At 43.3% G+C, this 15,432-nt stretch overlaps 1 long non-coding RNA gene across 1 annotated transcript; it reads left to right on the top strand.

The window, feature by feature from the left end:
• Positions 1 to 7,579: 7,579 nt before the first annotated feature.
• Positions 7,580 to 10,015, top strand: LOC145552362 (uncharacterized). The gene is made up of 4 exons (XR_014088397.1): positions 7,580 to 7,687; positions 8,957 to 9,070; positions 9,379 to 9,450; positions 9,895 to 10,015. It is a non-coding gene; the product is annotated as an uncharacterized LOC145552362 (long non-coding RNA).
• Positions 10,016 to 15,432: the final 5,417 nt, after the last annotated feature.

The following is a 15,432-nucleotide window of genomic DNA, read 5'->3' as shown; positions in this document are numbered from 1 at the left end:
TGCAGGTCAGATATAGCACTAGATATGATAAGCCGTTTTTGTGTGGTTGTTTTTCTAAGATATGCCGAGTAAACTATTATCTCCTCCCGTAAATATGCCTTGCATGTCTCCCAAACAGTCGCTGGAGATACATCTGGAGTAACATTAGAGGAGACAAACAGGTCTAAATGGTCATTCATAGTTTTGACAAAAACGGGATCACTGAGTAAAACTGAATTAAAACGCCATGGAGGCCGTGAAGCAGGTCTACTCGGGAGAGAGAGATCCAAGATGACAGGAGAATGGTCTGAGATTACGATGGGATTATAGCAACATGACCTAACTGAGGAAAGCAGTCTGTTATCCAGAAGAAAGAAGTCAATTCTAGCGAAAGTAGAATGCACTGGCGAGAAAAGTAAAATTTTCTGCTGTTAGGGTTGAAATAACGCCAAACGTCAGAGACTGCATATTGCTGTATAAATGTATGTAAAACTTTGGAAGTCTTAGAGACTGAATATGACTTGCTTGAGGAACGGTCAAGCAAACGGTCAAGGCAGCAGTTAAAGTCACCCCCAAGAATGAGGTGGCTATTATTCAGATCAGGAAGTGAGAAGAAAATATTTTTGAAAAAGTCCTCATCATCCCAATTCGGACCATATATGTTTACTAATGCCAAATTGCTACTGCTAATTCTTCCCAAGACAATAATATAACGGCCGTTAGGGTCGGATATGACTTTGGTCACAGAGAGGGGAACAGATTTATGTATAAAAATAGCAACCCCACGTGCTTTGCTATTAAATGATGAATGATGCACCTGGCCAACCCACCCACCACGAAGCCTGAGCTGGTCTGTGTCATGATCCGTGTTTCTATGTGTTTATTTTTGCGTTTCTGTGTGATCCTGTTCCCTGTTAGTCCTGTCTCTGCGTCTTTCCCCGTTGATTGTCTCCCAGGTGTGTCTCGTTCCCGTGATTGCCCCGTGTGTATTTAGTCTCCCCTGTTGTCTGTGTTCTTCGTCGGGTCCTTGTCAATAGTTTGTCTATGGTCCCTGTTGATGTCAATTGATGTCACCTGTCTCCGTGTTGCCAGTTTTCCTCGTGCTGTTTCCCTGCTGTTCCTTGTTGTAGTTCTTTGTCATTAAATTCATCGTTTTCCATCATAACCTGGGCCTAGCGTCATCTCCTCACCTCACCAACCCCACATCCTGACAGAAGGACCCGACCAGTACCGGTGAGAGACGCGCCAACATCATGGACCCAGCAGACCGTCGTTCCCTGTGGAGGGAGATCAGGAGATACGACGAGGAAATAACAAAACCATATTCGCCGTTCAGCCGCCTCAACGCCGCCACACGTATGGCGATCCAGCTGGACAGGTGGATCCCGCTCCTTCCTCGGTTGGGCTTGGTGGAATTTTACCAGGAGGTAGAATTGGAGCTGAAGACGGTAAAGGCTGTGCTAGCTACGAGACCTAAGCCAGCTCCACCTATTGCCGCAGCCTGCCCGTCTCCGGCCGCCACAGCCCGGCCACCGGAGTTTCCCGCGCCCACTACCGGCGTGCAGCTTCCCGAGCTTCCTGCGCCCGCTGCCGGTGTGCAGCTTCCCGAGCTTCCAGAGTCCCCTAGCGCCCTTCCAGAGTCCCCTAGCGCCCTTCCAGAGTCCCCTAGCGCCCTTCCAGAGTCCCCTAGCGCCCTTCCAGAGTCCCCTAGCGCCCTTCCAGAGTCCCCTAGCGCCCTTCCAGAGTCCCCTAGCGCCCTTCCAGAGTCCCCTAGCGCCCTTCCAGAGTCCCCTAGCGCCCTTCCAGAGTCCCTAGCGCCCTTCCAGAGTCCCCTAGCGCCCTTCCAGAGTCCCCTAGCGCCCCTCCAGAGTCCCCTAGCGTCCCTCCAGAGTCCCCTAGCGTCCCTCCAGAGTCCCCTAGCGTCCCTCCAGAGTTCCCAGCCGGCCGTCCTGCCGGCCTCCCAGCTCCAGAACTCCCCGAGTCCGCTGCCTGTGCGCAGCTCCCCGGCGCTCCGCCCGAGACTCCGCCCGGCCGGCTCCCCGGCCTCTGCTCCGCCCGGCCGCCCTGCCGGTTCCCCGGCCTCCGCTCCGCCCGAGCCCACGGCCTCCGCTCCTCCCGAGCCCACGGCCTACGCTCCGCCCGAGCCCACGGCCTCTGCTCCGCCCGAACCCCAGTCTCCAGCGCCTGCAGCAACCGGCGCTCCGACCGGCCCACCGCGGCTCAAGCTCCGCCTCCAGCGTCGCCGCCCGCCGCGGCTCAAGCTCCGCCTCCAGCGTCGCCGCCCGCCGCGGCTCAAGCTCCGCCTCCAGCGTCGCCGCCCGCCGCGGCTCAAGCTCCGCCTCCTGCGCCGCCGCCCGCCGCGGCTCAAGCTCCGCCTCCTGCGCCGCCGCCCGCCGCGGCTCAAGCTCCGCCTCCTGCGCCGCCGCCCGCCGCGGCTCAAGCTCCGCCTCCTGCGCCGCCGCCCGCCGCGGCTCAAGCTCCGCCTCCTGCGTCGCCGCCCGCCGGACCTCCCACGAGAGGTCCACCTCCTGTGCCGTGGTCGGCCCCCGGAGAGTTTTGCGGTGTTAGTTTCGTTTTGGATCTGTTTTTTGTTTTCTGGATTCTGGCCCTCCTACCGTCGCCCCTCCGCCCACCCTGTTGGGATCTGGTTTTTGTTTTCTGGACTCTGGCCCTCCTGCCGTCGCCCCTCCGCCCACCCTGTTGGGTTGTTTTTTGTTTTTTGGACTTTTCTTGTTGGGCGCCTGGTAGTCGAGCCTTGAGGAGGGGGTACTGTCATGATCCGTGTTTCTATGTGTTTATTTTTGCGTTTCTGTGTGATCCTGTTCCCTGTTAGTCCTGTCTCTGCGTCTTTCCCCGTTGATTGTCTCCCAGGTGTGTCTCGTTCCCGTGATTGCCCCGTGTGTATTTAGTCTCCCCTGTTGTCTGTGTTCTTCGTCGGGTCCTTGTCAATAGTTTGTCTATGGTCCCTGTTGATGTCAATTGATGTCACCTGTCTCCGTGTTGCCAGTTTTCCTCGTGCTGTTTCCCTGCTGTTCCTTGTTGTAGTTCTTTGTCATTAAATTCATCGTTTTCCATCATAACCTGGGCCTAGCGTCATCTCCTCACCTCACCAACCCCACATCCTGACAGTCTGACAGTTTTAAATGTGTTTCCTGTAAGAAAGCAATTCTTGTGTTTAAGTGTTTCAGATGATTAAATACTTTTTTAAGCTTTATAGGAGAGTTCAACCCTTTAACATTCCAACTAACAAATCTTAACGAATCCCCTGGTGCCAATGGGGCATCAGTACTTGGCATAACATCCTAGGTGTGATAGATACGAAAAAGACAGTGAGCAATGAACTGTAGCACATATGTAATGAGTAGCACCAATACATGCAGATAACGAAGACCCGCAAAACACACGTATAAAAAGAGGAAAGAAAAAACAAAAATATAAAAATGGTGTCGCAAAAGGCAGGCACCAGAAGTCTGATAAACCTATCAGCATATTTTAATACTTCCTTTTTCCTAAATCCCAACTCCTTGCAACCGCATTATTGAAAAACAGATAGATTAGAACCCCAGTCCTTATATCTTAGAGTGATCAAGTTGTATATGTAATCAGTGGCGCACCTCCCCCCCCTCCAGCGAAGGAACGTCAGGGTGAAGGAGCAACGCTTACTACCCCCCCCCCCCCCCCCCTCGAGGCGACGATACGTGAAGGGTTAAACTCGCTGCATTTACCTCGTTATGTGCGCGAGGTGAAGGAGCGTAAGGCGCGCTGAAGTGTATAGGAAAACATCATCGGCGCGCCCCAGACGGGGTTTTGGCGCCCCTATGCGTTGCATACTCTGCAAACCCACTTTGTGCGCCACTGTATGTAATGTAAATACAGTATTATTCACTAACAAATGGACCGAACAAGCAGCACTGAATTAGGGAAATAATTAAACGCAATTGAAAAAAGAAAGGAAAAAATTTTAGATTTCCAAGGCAACAAAGGATGTTACGGTTTGTTTTTTTTAATCCTGAATAAAAACCTGGACAAATTTAGCCGCATCCACGGCCGACGGGAACCACTTCTTATCTTCGTTCAGGAGTGTGATGCATAACTTTGCAGGAAATAGCATTCTCCACCTGCAGCAAGCACGCGTCATTAGCAGTTGCATTATCTTCCAATGAGCAAATACGCTGACCGTGATATGTCATAGTAGAGTTGATGCTGTCCAGAGTGGAGTTCAGAGACTCAAAAGACAACTTGAACTCCGCAGACAGGGCCTCTTTATGACAGCCAAGGAGCGAGCTAATGTCCGCGATTGTTATACTAGCGGTAGCCGGCGGCGCATCTCTTTCTCGTTCAGAGGATTTTCCTTCGGCCTTGGACATGACGAAGTAAGTTTGAAAGAAATATTAACAACAGCAACAAAGTAAAAATTTAATCTTTATAAAGGATATGGGATTCTAAGAAGGTATAAAAAGCACAAATATAGCAGCAGTCCAAGCGTTTGTCCACTCCTCACGCATTCCAATCGGAAGTCTGTCGTTTTATAAAATCTTTATAAAACGACTGATCCCAGTTGTAGGAGGTGCAGTACCAAACAACCTCTTGAGGGGCTCCTTTATGGCGTAAATGTGAAGCGACCTCGATGTGACATGCACGCTGCAAGCTTGAGCCAAACGCCGTCCGCATTCTGGGATGCGGTAGACTAAGCAAACTAATAAACAGCTACAGAGCATCGTTTTCATTAAGCATAAAGTCTTGTGCAACTTCCAGGCCATCTTCTCAAAATCATTCAGCAGAGAAGCTTAGATCATTTTTGTCTGAAGAAGTAGTCAGAAATACAGCAAATGATATGATTAAACTCTCTCTGTTTTCCACTTGCTCAGAGCACAGCAGCTGCTTCCTGTGTTTAGATTTGCTACTGCAACCCTAAATACATCTAACCGATAGCCAGATGTTCTCATGTGTTTTGCAGTAACAGGTTTTGATTCACTTGGAGAAAGCTACAGTAACCACATCATCCACCATAAGCAGAGGAGAGACCCTGAAGTTCCCAAAACACACACCCTCCATTCCATAAATACACCTTAAAATTCTGTCCCTGAGCACAAACAGGATCATATACGATGAATAATCCTCATTGAAAGGAGATTCAGCTTTGTGCCAAAAATTGTACACACAGCTCTTCCTTCGGACACACAAGATTCTCCCTCAACATCATGCAGATGGCCATCACTCCCACGGCAACCCTCAAGGCACCATGGGTAACAAAGTTCTAAGCCTTCTCTGGATCCACAAAACACATACAGAGGATGTAATCCTTGGCCCAAAATGGCATGGTATGAACCACCTCACTCTTCTTGAATATGTTTGCCATGGACATCTGATATGTAGCACTGAAGTCTGACAGAGAGACAGGACACTTGTTTGGATTGTGGACGCCACTTTAACCAATCACGACTGTCTAGGTAGGTAATACCTTTGTTGCTCAATAGGGTTTTTCTCTACCTCCTGAGCACCACTTAATCCCCAGATGGCTCCACTTCCAGGATGCTTTTTATATTCTATGAAAAACAGGTTCAAGGTGGACATGTAGTAAACAAGAAATAAAAGGTTTTTGTTTTGTTTTTCATTGAACTTAGAAAACACTGAAAAAAGAATCTAAAGTCCAAACCAAAGAAATTGACAGACTAGAAAAATAATAAATCTGAGCCCGAAGAAAGAAAAATATAAAAAGTAAGTTAACGGAAGAAGAGTGACACGAGTGGAAATCATCAAACACTATGCAGATGTGAGATTTGCCAGGAAAGAGGTAAAACTAACAACAGGCTTTGTCTACAACATAAAGCTTAAAGTTAATCTGACCTCAAACTAGAAGAGGCATATGAGACACTTAAAAAAAGTTTGTTGCAGAAAAAAGGAAGAGCTCAACAGGCACGTGCAGAAGGGGGGAATGGGGGGCTTGAGCACCTGCCCCTTTTGCTCCTTGCCCCAAAGTGCCCTTTTGGTCAATTTTCTTTGTTGGTATTATTTTCTAAGCCCTCTTCTGACACATAATAACATGTCCTAAAATTTTTGATTTTTGTTGTTTCTTTTTTGTAAAAGATAATATGCCCTCCGGTCACCTTGCTACATTTGAGCTTTTTCCTGTGACGCATGACGCAGTTGCCTCTCGCACAGTGAGATAAGGCGGCTAACTGGAGCTCAATGTACCGAACGTTCAAGATTACAGAACAGTTTTTGGTGAATAAAAAAACGTTTTTGGTGAATAAGCGGAGTAGACTTGCTACTTGTTAGATGACAAGTAGCAAGTCTGACCATGCAGCCTGACATTCTTGAATCATTAACGTTAAAAGCAATGAACTGTTTTATAACATTTTATTGGAAATGGCACATTTTCATGTCTTCACACAGAGTAGTTTGTTTTTTGGTTTGGTTAAAGTCAGTATCAGTATGACTTTTGTACTATGAATTAAAAGTCTGTGTGAAAATATTAATTCTGGAAAGATTCAACATATATGGGTTCATCTGAAACATGGCATTTATCCACTTGTAAGTGCTCACTATGAACTTCTAATTCAAAATGCAAACAGGAATATATTAACTGTAATATTACTTTGAAGTACAAAACACAGAAGGCCATCTGCATCATTGTATTCCTTATCAAAAACGAGAGAAGCAGTGTTAGATTGTTTCAACGTTAGACTCTTATAAAAATACATATATCGAGAAAAATGCACAGACTTCAAACAACTTTTGAGTGCAAGATAGTAAACTAATAATAGAACTCAGCTGGCTAATTGATATTTTCAGGCTGATAGAGAAAAAGATAAGAAAATGCATTTTCCATCTGGATTCCTTGGTCCAGTCATCCATCTTAGGTTTCAACAGTTCATAAGAGAAAAATACAACTAATTACACAAAAAAATCTGACTGGAGATAACAATACTGTTGTTGATTAATTATTTAATAAAGTGAACTTAAAATCCATAGAACAAATTATACACAGAATAAAATGAATCGATGCATATTCAAAAGTGGTTTTGATCGCCACAGGAAAATAAAATCCTTGGCTGCTCTAATGTGAAGGATGACACTGAGATCTCGACCGCATTATATGAGCCAAATCTGGTTCAAAAGCAGTGGTTTTGATCAGGCACGTGCAGAAGGGGCACTGGGGGGGCTTGAGCACCTGCCCCTTTTGCTCCTTGCCCCAAAGTGCCCTTTTGGTTAATTTTCTTTTTTGTATTATTTTCTAAGCCCTCTTCTGACACATAATAACATGTCCTAAAATTATTTGGTTTTTTGTTGTTTCTTTTTTTTGTAAAAAGATAATAAGCCGTCCGGTCACCTTGCTACATTTGAGCTTTTTCCTGTGACGCATGACGCAGTTGCCTCTCGCACAGTGAGATAAGGCGGCTAACTGGAGCTCAATGTAGCGAACGTTCCAGATTACAGAACAGTTTTTGGTGAATAAAAAAACGTTTTTGGTGAATAAAGCGGAGTAGACTTGCTACTTGTTAGATGACAAGTAGCAAGTCTGTTACCTCCTTTCTGCTCACTAATTTTAATAATGTAGTTAGTGGGGCGGCTGCATTTCGTATATAATAACGGTTTCATTCGGACCTGGTTAGTTTCGTAGCAGACATGTCGACGAGTTTCACCATGAGGAGCAAAATGTTGCTGACCATCATGACCGTCTGGATCTTCCTCTCTCTTGCTGCTGGTAAAGTAGATTTTAAAGCTTTGAGATGATTCAACGTTTTACTCAAAAATACTTGATGAGTCAACTTCTGGTGTTTTTGAGTGCAAACATGCTGCAGATCCAGTTGGTATCTAATTGGGGTCAAACTGACAGTTACGATGAGGAGATTATAGTTTATTTTCTGAAATTAAAGCAGCATAATGTTCTTTAGGAACGAATATTGTCCAATTCCCCAAAATGTATTTCAATAACTGGTATTTGAACAAGCAGGATCTATGGCACATTACGCTTTGTACACAAAAACATTTGAATTCATTTTAATGAGTTTAAACTGGTGAGATCACAACAAAACATCAATTTAGGACATTTGACAGAAAAGCAAAGAGGTTTGATTCAGTTCTGTTCAGATCGTCTCCAGTAAGAATTAATTACTTATACAGATAAAATTACATTTAAAGCGAAAAGATGACAAAGTTCTCATAAAATCATAATTATATCTTGATAGTTTTGTCATATTTTGGTGATTTACTTTACTGGTGCCTCAGGATGTAATGCATTTGAAAAAGTTAGATAGCTTATTAAATTTAAATCTCAAATTCCGACAGTTAAAGAACAAAATTCAGCTTTAAAGATGAATAGAAGTAGAATAGAATAGAGTGTTTGGAATTAAATATAAAGAAATAAGGAAAGAATTTCAAAAATACTGACAGTTCCGCTTGTGCTTGTGTTAATTTGGTTTCATTTACAATGCACTAATAAAAAACATCTGAAATGTATTACAAATGTTCAAAGTTAGCAAAAAGCTTATAACTCAGCTTTTTCAACGTCTTAGTTTCATCTTAATGAGGGTAAATAACCTCAAGCTGAGTTATAAGCTTTTTGCCTAACTGTGAGCATTTGTAATAATTTTCAGAATTAAAAAAAAATTTTTAGTGATTATTTAAATAACCTGTTTTCTGGCTCCTGAACTGTTTTGTAGCAGATTATTTAACTTATAACAAGACATTGTTCTCATGTTATAAGTTAATTTATCTGCCAATAGAACAAGTAAATTTATATCAATATTAAGGAATTATCTACTTAAAACAAAACAAGCCTCTTGCTGAAAAGTTACTTTAAAGTTAGTTAGTCTTATTTTTAGTGTAATGAGATATTTGCACTAGAAACTGGACTAAGAATACTTGGTAAGAGTTTGTGTTTTTACAGTGGACTGACAGGAAATTATTTGAATCATCATTATTCCCTTCATGTTTTTTTCACTGTGTTTGTTGTTGTGCTTTTCTGTTGCAGGTACATGTAATAAATGCCCACCCTGCTGTTTTAAGGGACAGAAGAGGTCTCAGGGGAAATCATGAAGTGTTATGAGCAGAAACCATGACCAGCCTGTGCTAAGCATTTCTATGTGTGAGTAGAAAACAGATTCATCCTTCCATATTCATCTCTTCTCCTTCAGCTTTGAGCTCTGATCAGTTTTCCTGTAGGTGTTAACACAAGCGCCACCTGGTGGTGTAATTTCATAACAGCTGTAACACCTGGAGAAATGAACATAAAATTACAAAAATATTGCAGGACATTTATTTACCAGCTAATTATAAGAACATAAACTGAACTAAATGCTCAGTCTGTTTGTTGTGTCATCTAATTTTAAATGTTTATTTTTGCGCTTCATACAGGAATAATTAAATTGTCCAACTGTTTTGTTCTATCTGCAGTGTTGAGGACAAACGGGGGAAACATTTTGCATCAACCCGAATTCCCAATGGCTGCAAAACAAGAGAAACCAGGTGAGTCTCAGCTAAAAAATCAGTAAGTCAGTCAAAAACAATTTCAATTTAATTTTAATTTCTCCACTGCTTCCACATATAAACCACATATAAACAACGTCAGGATGAAAAAGGTTTAGACCAATTTCTAATTATATTCTCATATAACATTTGAGTTAACTCTGTATTTAAGTGATTGGATATTTTTTTAACTCAATCAGTCCAGAGAAGTAATAGATGAGGCCAAATTGTAAAAATGTGCTCAGTTATACTATCAATGCAGCTTCTAGAAAACACCCACTGTTCTTGATTAAATTATAACTTTTGATGGTGCAAACATTTACAAATGACTATCTGTGCATCAATTACTGGAAACAATATACACAACTATGAGGGCTAAAAATGTGTAAGTTTTCTGTTTTACAAAACATATGTAAATATTTGCTTTTTCTGTTCTCATCACAGGAAGGGTTAAGCTGCAAGCTAATCTGACAAGCATCATCGGCACAAAATTCAATTTTGGAGCAAAACAATTTTGTATGACTGTTGTCAAATGTTCATCTGAACCAGCAGGTCATTTGAAAGACTATAGGAAACTGTGCCGTAGTCAATAAAAATTCAAATACACATTGTATGTTATTGTAATTATTATTATTTATTATTTTATTGCTGTATGTGTTTTAAGTTACAAGTTGCATCAGAATAACTGAATTTTGACAAACTCTTGTCCCAACGTTAGTAAACTTTGGACACAGACTCTTTATGGGCTTTTGATTGGCACATACACGACCATATTTGACATTCCTGTAACCTGTAGCTCCTAATTTAAATCCAGTAGAACCTTTTCATGTCAAAAGCAACTATAAGCTAAGCTGAATCAAATTATCTGCGGAGTTCATCAAGGTCCGTCCTCGGTCCTCTTACATCAGGGGTGTCCAAACTTTTGCAAAGAGGGCACATTTTTTAATTTCTGATTTTAACAAACAATGAGCACCATACATAGACATTCAAGTCATACTTTAGACAGTACTTTGGAGAATAAACATAAATAATAAATGTCAAACAAGAACCAAAATAGAACAAGACCATACAAAAAAATCCAGCATTAATTCCTAAGTACATGGATACAAAGTAGATAACTAAAAATAAACAAGCAGAGATAACAGAAAGAAAATCAAATATAAATTAAACAGAAAACAACTAAACAGGGCACTTCAAGGTCTTAATGTATTCTGTGCTACTAAATTGTTATAAGACTTAGACAAAGGTTGTATACCATTACATCTGGTAAGTAATGGGAGCACCACTCATGGGTCACATCGAGTGTCAAAGACCTGACATGGTCCAGAAACGGTGACCAATTCTTGAAAATGTGATTTCAGAGCCTTTGACAGTATACCTAATTTTTCCAGTTTCATGAACGAAAGGGCATCTTTTATCCAATGAGAATGTGAGGTGGGAGAGGATTCTTCCAATGCATCAGTATGATACGTCTAGCCAGTAGCGTGAGGAAGGCCACAAGGTCAGCATGATGGTTGGCAGTAACAGGTTTTTGGGGAAACCCCAAATAAAGCAGTGAGTGGAGAGGGCTGTACTGTGTCGAGGTGATTACAGAAAGTGAGTCAAAAACAGATTTCCAAAATTGAAATAGGGAGGAACAAGTCCAAAACATATGACCGAGAGTGGCTGGGCCCAAACCACACTTCACACAGCTTGAATCCAGTCTGGAAAGATTCGAGCCATTGCTTTTGGACCAGTGTACTCTGTGAACGACTTTACATTGAATAATTCTATGTCGGGCACAAATTGATGAGGTGTGAATGCGTTCTAGAATATTTGCCACATTTCATTATCAATCTCTGTGTAAGATCATCAAACCAAGTACTTGAAGATGGCCAAGCCCAGGAGTCAAATGGATGTTAAGAGGTTGTATATTTTTGATATTGTATCCTTTGGAGTGGGACTAATTTCTAGCATTGATCAACCATAATTGGGGGCAAGAATTATTGGAAAACCTGGGAAATGATGACGAATAAAGTCTCTAACTTGTAGAAATCTAAAAAAGTGGGCAGCTGGTAAGTTTCACATTTGAAGATAATTGAGCAAAATGAGGCAAAAGTACCATCTACAGTAAGTAATTATCTTTCAGAGAAAAAAGCCTGTGGCTTTCCCAAACTGAAAAAGTTTTAATCAATGAGTGAGGTGGAAATAGAGGATTAGAGTTTAGTGGTGATAAAGAGATATTCTCTGGAACCCAAAATGATACATAATCTGAGCCCATATTCTAAGGCAGTTCTTAACAATTATATCTTTGTGTAAGTTATAGGAGATGTTGCAGTGGGAAGCATAAAAAGAGTGGCAAGGAAGCAGAGCTACATGAGGCCTCTTCTATCGGTAACCATTTGGGAGTCTCACAGTTCGCATTGCACTAAAATAACATTGTACGAATATTATCAGACCAATAATAGCATAAGAATTTTGGTGTGGCAAGCCCTCCCATTTCCTTACTTTTCTGTAGGATACGCTTTCGTATTCTAGGAGGTTTTCTGTTCCATATGAAATGAAAAACTGAAGCATGAGTGTCCTAAAAAATTTTTGGGATAAATACTGGTAAACACTGGAAGAGGTACAAGAATTTCGGCAAAACATTCATCTTGATACAGCTGATGCTGCCTGCTAAAGAAAGTGGCAGCATGGACCTGAGTCAGCTGGTCAAGTAAGGGAGTAGAATTAGCTTTAAAAAGTTGTGAATATTCTTAGTTACATGGATTCCCAGGTACTTAAATGCTTGCAGAGAGATCTTGAATGGTAAGCTAGTAGTGGGTAGGCCATAGCTGCATCATAATAGGAATAATTCACTTTTATTAAGTTCAATTTATATTCCAATATTTGTCCAAACTTTTCAAGCAGGTCTAATAGTGGAGGCATTGAGGTCTCTGGGTCTGAAGAAAAAGTAACAGGTCATCAGCATATAAAGAGACTTTATAGTACAGCCACCTCTTGTGATGCCGTGCATGGGACTGGATCTAAGGGCTGCAGACAGAGGCTCTATAGCAATTGCAACAAAAGAGGGGAGAGTGGACAGCCCTGGCGATTCCACGGCCTAGGTGAAAATATTCTGAGTGGTCATTATTTGTGCGGACACTGGCTAATGGAGAAGTATATACATTTGACCCAGGAAAAAGGAACAGCCAAAACCAAAACGTCGCAAGTGTAAAACAAATAGGACCACTCTACTCGATCAAAAGCTTTTCCAGCATCCATTGAGATAATCACTTCTGGGGTATCAGCTGATGTAGGTGAATATATATATTTAGCAACCGCCTAATATTATGAAAGGAGCGTCTGTTTTTAATAAAGCCTGTCTGGTCAGGTTGATGATTTTGGTCATGATACCTCCAGACGTTTTGCCAACATCTTTGCCAAATCTTGACATCTGTACAGAGCAATGAAATGGCCGTAGTTGTTGCAGACTCGTGATCTTTATCTTTCTTTAGGAGAAGGGAGACAGTAGCTTGTCGCATTGTGAGAGGGAGAACACCAAATTCATATGCTTCTTTAAGCATGTTAAGCAGAAGGGGAGATAGTTTGTCTGAAAAGACCTTATGGAATTCTGATGGAAAGCCATCAGGTCCAGGGCATTTTCCACTTTGCAATGATAATATAGCACTCTTGACCTCAGCGAGCGTCAAGGGTTTATCTACCGTGTTTCCCCGATTGTAAGACGTATCGTGGGTTTCAGGGGGGTCGGCTAATATAAGCCGCACCCCGTCTTACTTTCGGGGAAACACGGGGGTATTGCCGCCTCCCTCTCATCTAGCTGCGCGCCGCCTCCTGCCCACGTCCGCACCGTCCCCCTCTCCATACGTCACCGCGCCGTCCCCTCCACTTGTCACTGCCACCTCCTGCTTAAAATACGGTAATGCACACAGGAGACTGTGATACGGAACCACAAGCAGTGCTTATACCGTATGCTATATTTGAATACAATACTGTTCAGGTGGTTAATAAATGTTAATTTTATGGTTAAAACAAAAAATTCGACAATTTTTTTCCAATATAACACATTAAAATTCTGCCTTTTTAATCAACAAACCTTTTATAAGGTCTGGAGCAGGGGACTCTGCACATTTTGTTTGCAGGTCAGATATAGCACTAGATATGATAAGCCGTTTTTGTGTGGTTGTTTTTCTAAGATATGCCGAGTAAACTATTATCTCCTCCCGTAAATATGCCTTGCATGTCTCCCAAACAGTCGCTGGAGATACATCTGGAGTAACATTAGAGGAGACAAACAGGTCTAAATGGTCATTCATAGTTTTGACAAAAACGGGATCACTGAGTAAAACTGAATTAAAACGCCATGGAGGCCGTGAAGCAGGTCTACTCGGGAGAGAGAGATCCAAGATGACAGGAGAATGGTCTGAGATTACGATGGGATTATAGCAACATGACCTAACTGAGGAAAGCAGTCTGTTATCCAGAAGAAAGAAGTCAATTCTAGCGAAAGTAGAATGCACTGGCGAGAAAAAGTAAAATTTTCTGCTGTTAGGGTTGAAATAACGCCAAACGTCAGAGACTGCATATTGCTGTATAAATGTATGTAAAACTTTGGAAGTCTTAGAGACTGAATATGACTTGCTTGAGGAACGGTCAAGCAAACGGTCAAGGCAGCAGTTAAAGTCACCCCCAAGAATGAGGTGGCTATTATTCAGATCAGGAAGTGAGAAGAAAATATTTTTGAAAAAGTCCTCATCATCCCAATTCGGACCATATATGTTTACTAATGCCAAATTGCTACTGCTAATTCTTCCCAAGACAATAATATAACGGCCGTTAGGGTCGGATATGACTTTGGTCACAGAGAGGGGAACAGATTTATGTATAAAAATAGCAACCCCACGTGCTTTGCTATTAAATGATGAATGATGCACCTGGCCAACCCACCCACCACGAAGCCTGAGCTGGTCTGTGTCATGATCCGTGTTTCTATGTGTTTATTTTTGCGTTTCTGTGTGATCCTGTTCCCTGTTAGTCCTGTCTCTGCGTCTTTCCCCGTTGATTGTCTCCCAGGTGTGTCTCGTTCCCGTGATTGCCCCGTGTGTATTTAGTCTCCCCTGTTGTCTGTGTTCTTCGTCGGGTCCTTGTCAATAGTTTGTCTATGGTCCCTGTTGATGTCAATTGATGTCACCTGTCTCCGTGTTGCCAGTTTTCCTCGTGCTGTTTCCCTGCTGTTCCTTGTTGTAGTTCTTTGTCATTAAATTCATCGTTTTCCATCATAACCTGGGCCTAGCGTCATCTCCTCACCTCACCAACCCCACATCCTGACAGAAGGACCCGACCAGTACCGGTGAGAGACGCGCCAACATCATGGACCCAGCAGACCGTCGTTCCCTGTGGAGGGAGATCAGGAGATACGACGAGGAAATAACAAAACCATATTCGCCGTTCAGCCGCCTCAACGCCGCCACACGTATGGCGATCCAGCTGGACAGGTGGATCCCGCTCCTTCCTCGGTTGGGCTTGGTGGAATTTTACCAGGAGGTAGAATTGGAGCTGAAGACGGTAAAGGCTGTGCTAGCTACGAGACCTAAGCCAGCTCCACCTATTGCCGCAGCCTGCCCGTCTCCGGCCGCCACAGCCCGGCCACCGGAGTTTCCGCGCCCACTACCGGCGTGCAGCTTCCCGAGCTTCCTGCGCCCGCTGCCGGTGTGCAGCTTCCGAGCTTCCAGAGTCCCCTAGCGCCCTTCCAGAGTCCCCTAGCGCCCTTCCAGAGTCCCCTAGCGCCCTTCCAGAGTCCCCTAGCGCCCTTCCAGAGTCCCCTAGCGCCCTTCCAGAGTCCCTAGCGCCCTTCCAGAGTCCCCTAGCGCCCTTCCAGAGTCCCCTAGCGCCCTTCCAGAGTCCCTAGCGCCCTTCCAGAGTCCCTAGCGCCTTCCAGAGTCCCTAGCGTCCCTCCAGAGTCCCTAGCGTCCCTCCAGAGTCCCCTAGCGTCCTCCAGAGTCC

This window comes from Poecilia reticulata, chromosome 7, assembly GCF_904066995.2.
Source record: "Poecilia reticulata chromosome 7, P_reticulata-male-v2, whole genome shotgun sequence".
NCBI lineage: Eukaryota > Metazoa > Chordata > Actinopteri > Cyprinodontiformes > Poeciliidae > Poecilia > Poecilia reticulata.
Note: the sequence above shows the minus strand (reverse complement) of the source record. Positions and strands in the feature narration are given on the sequence as shown.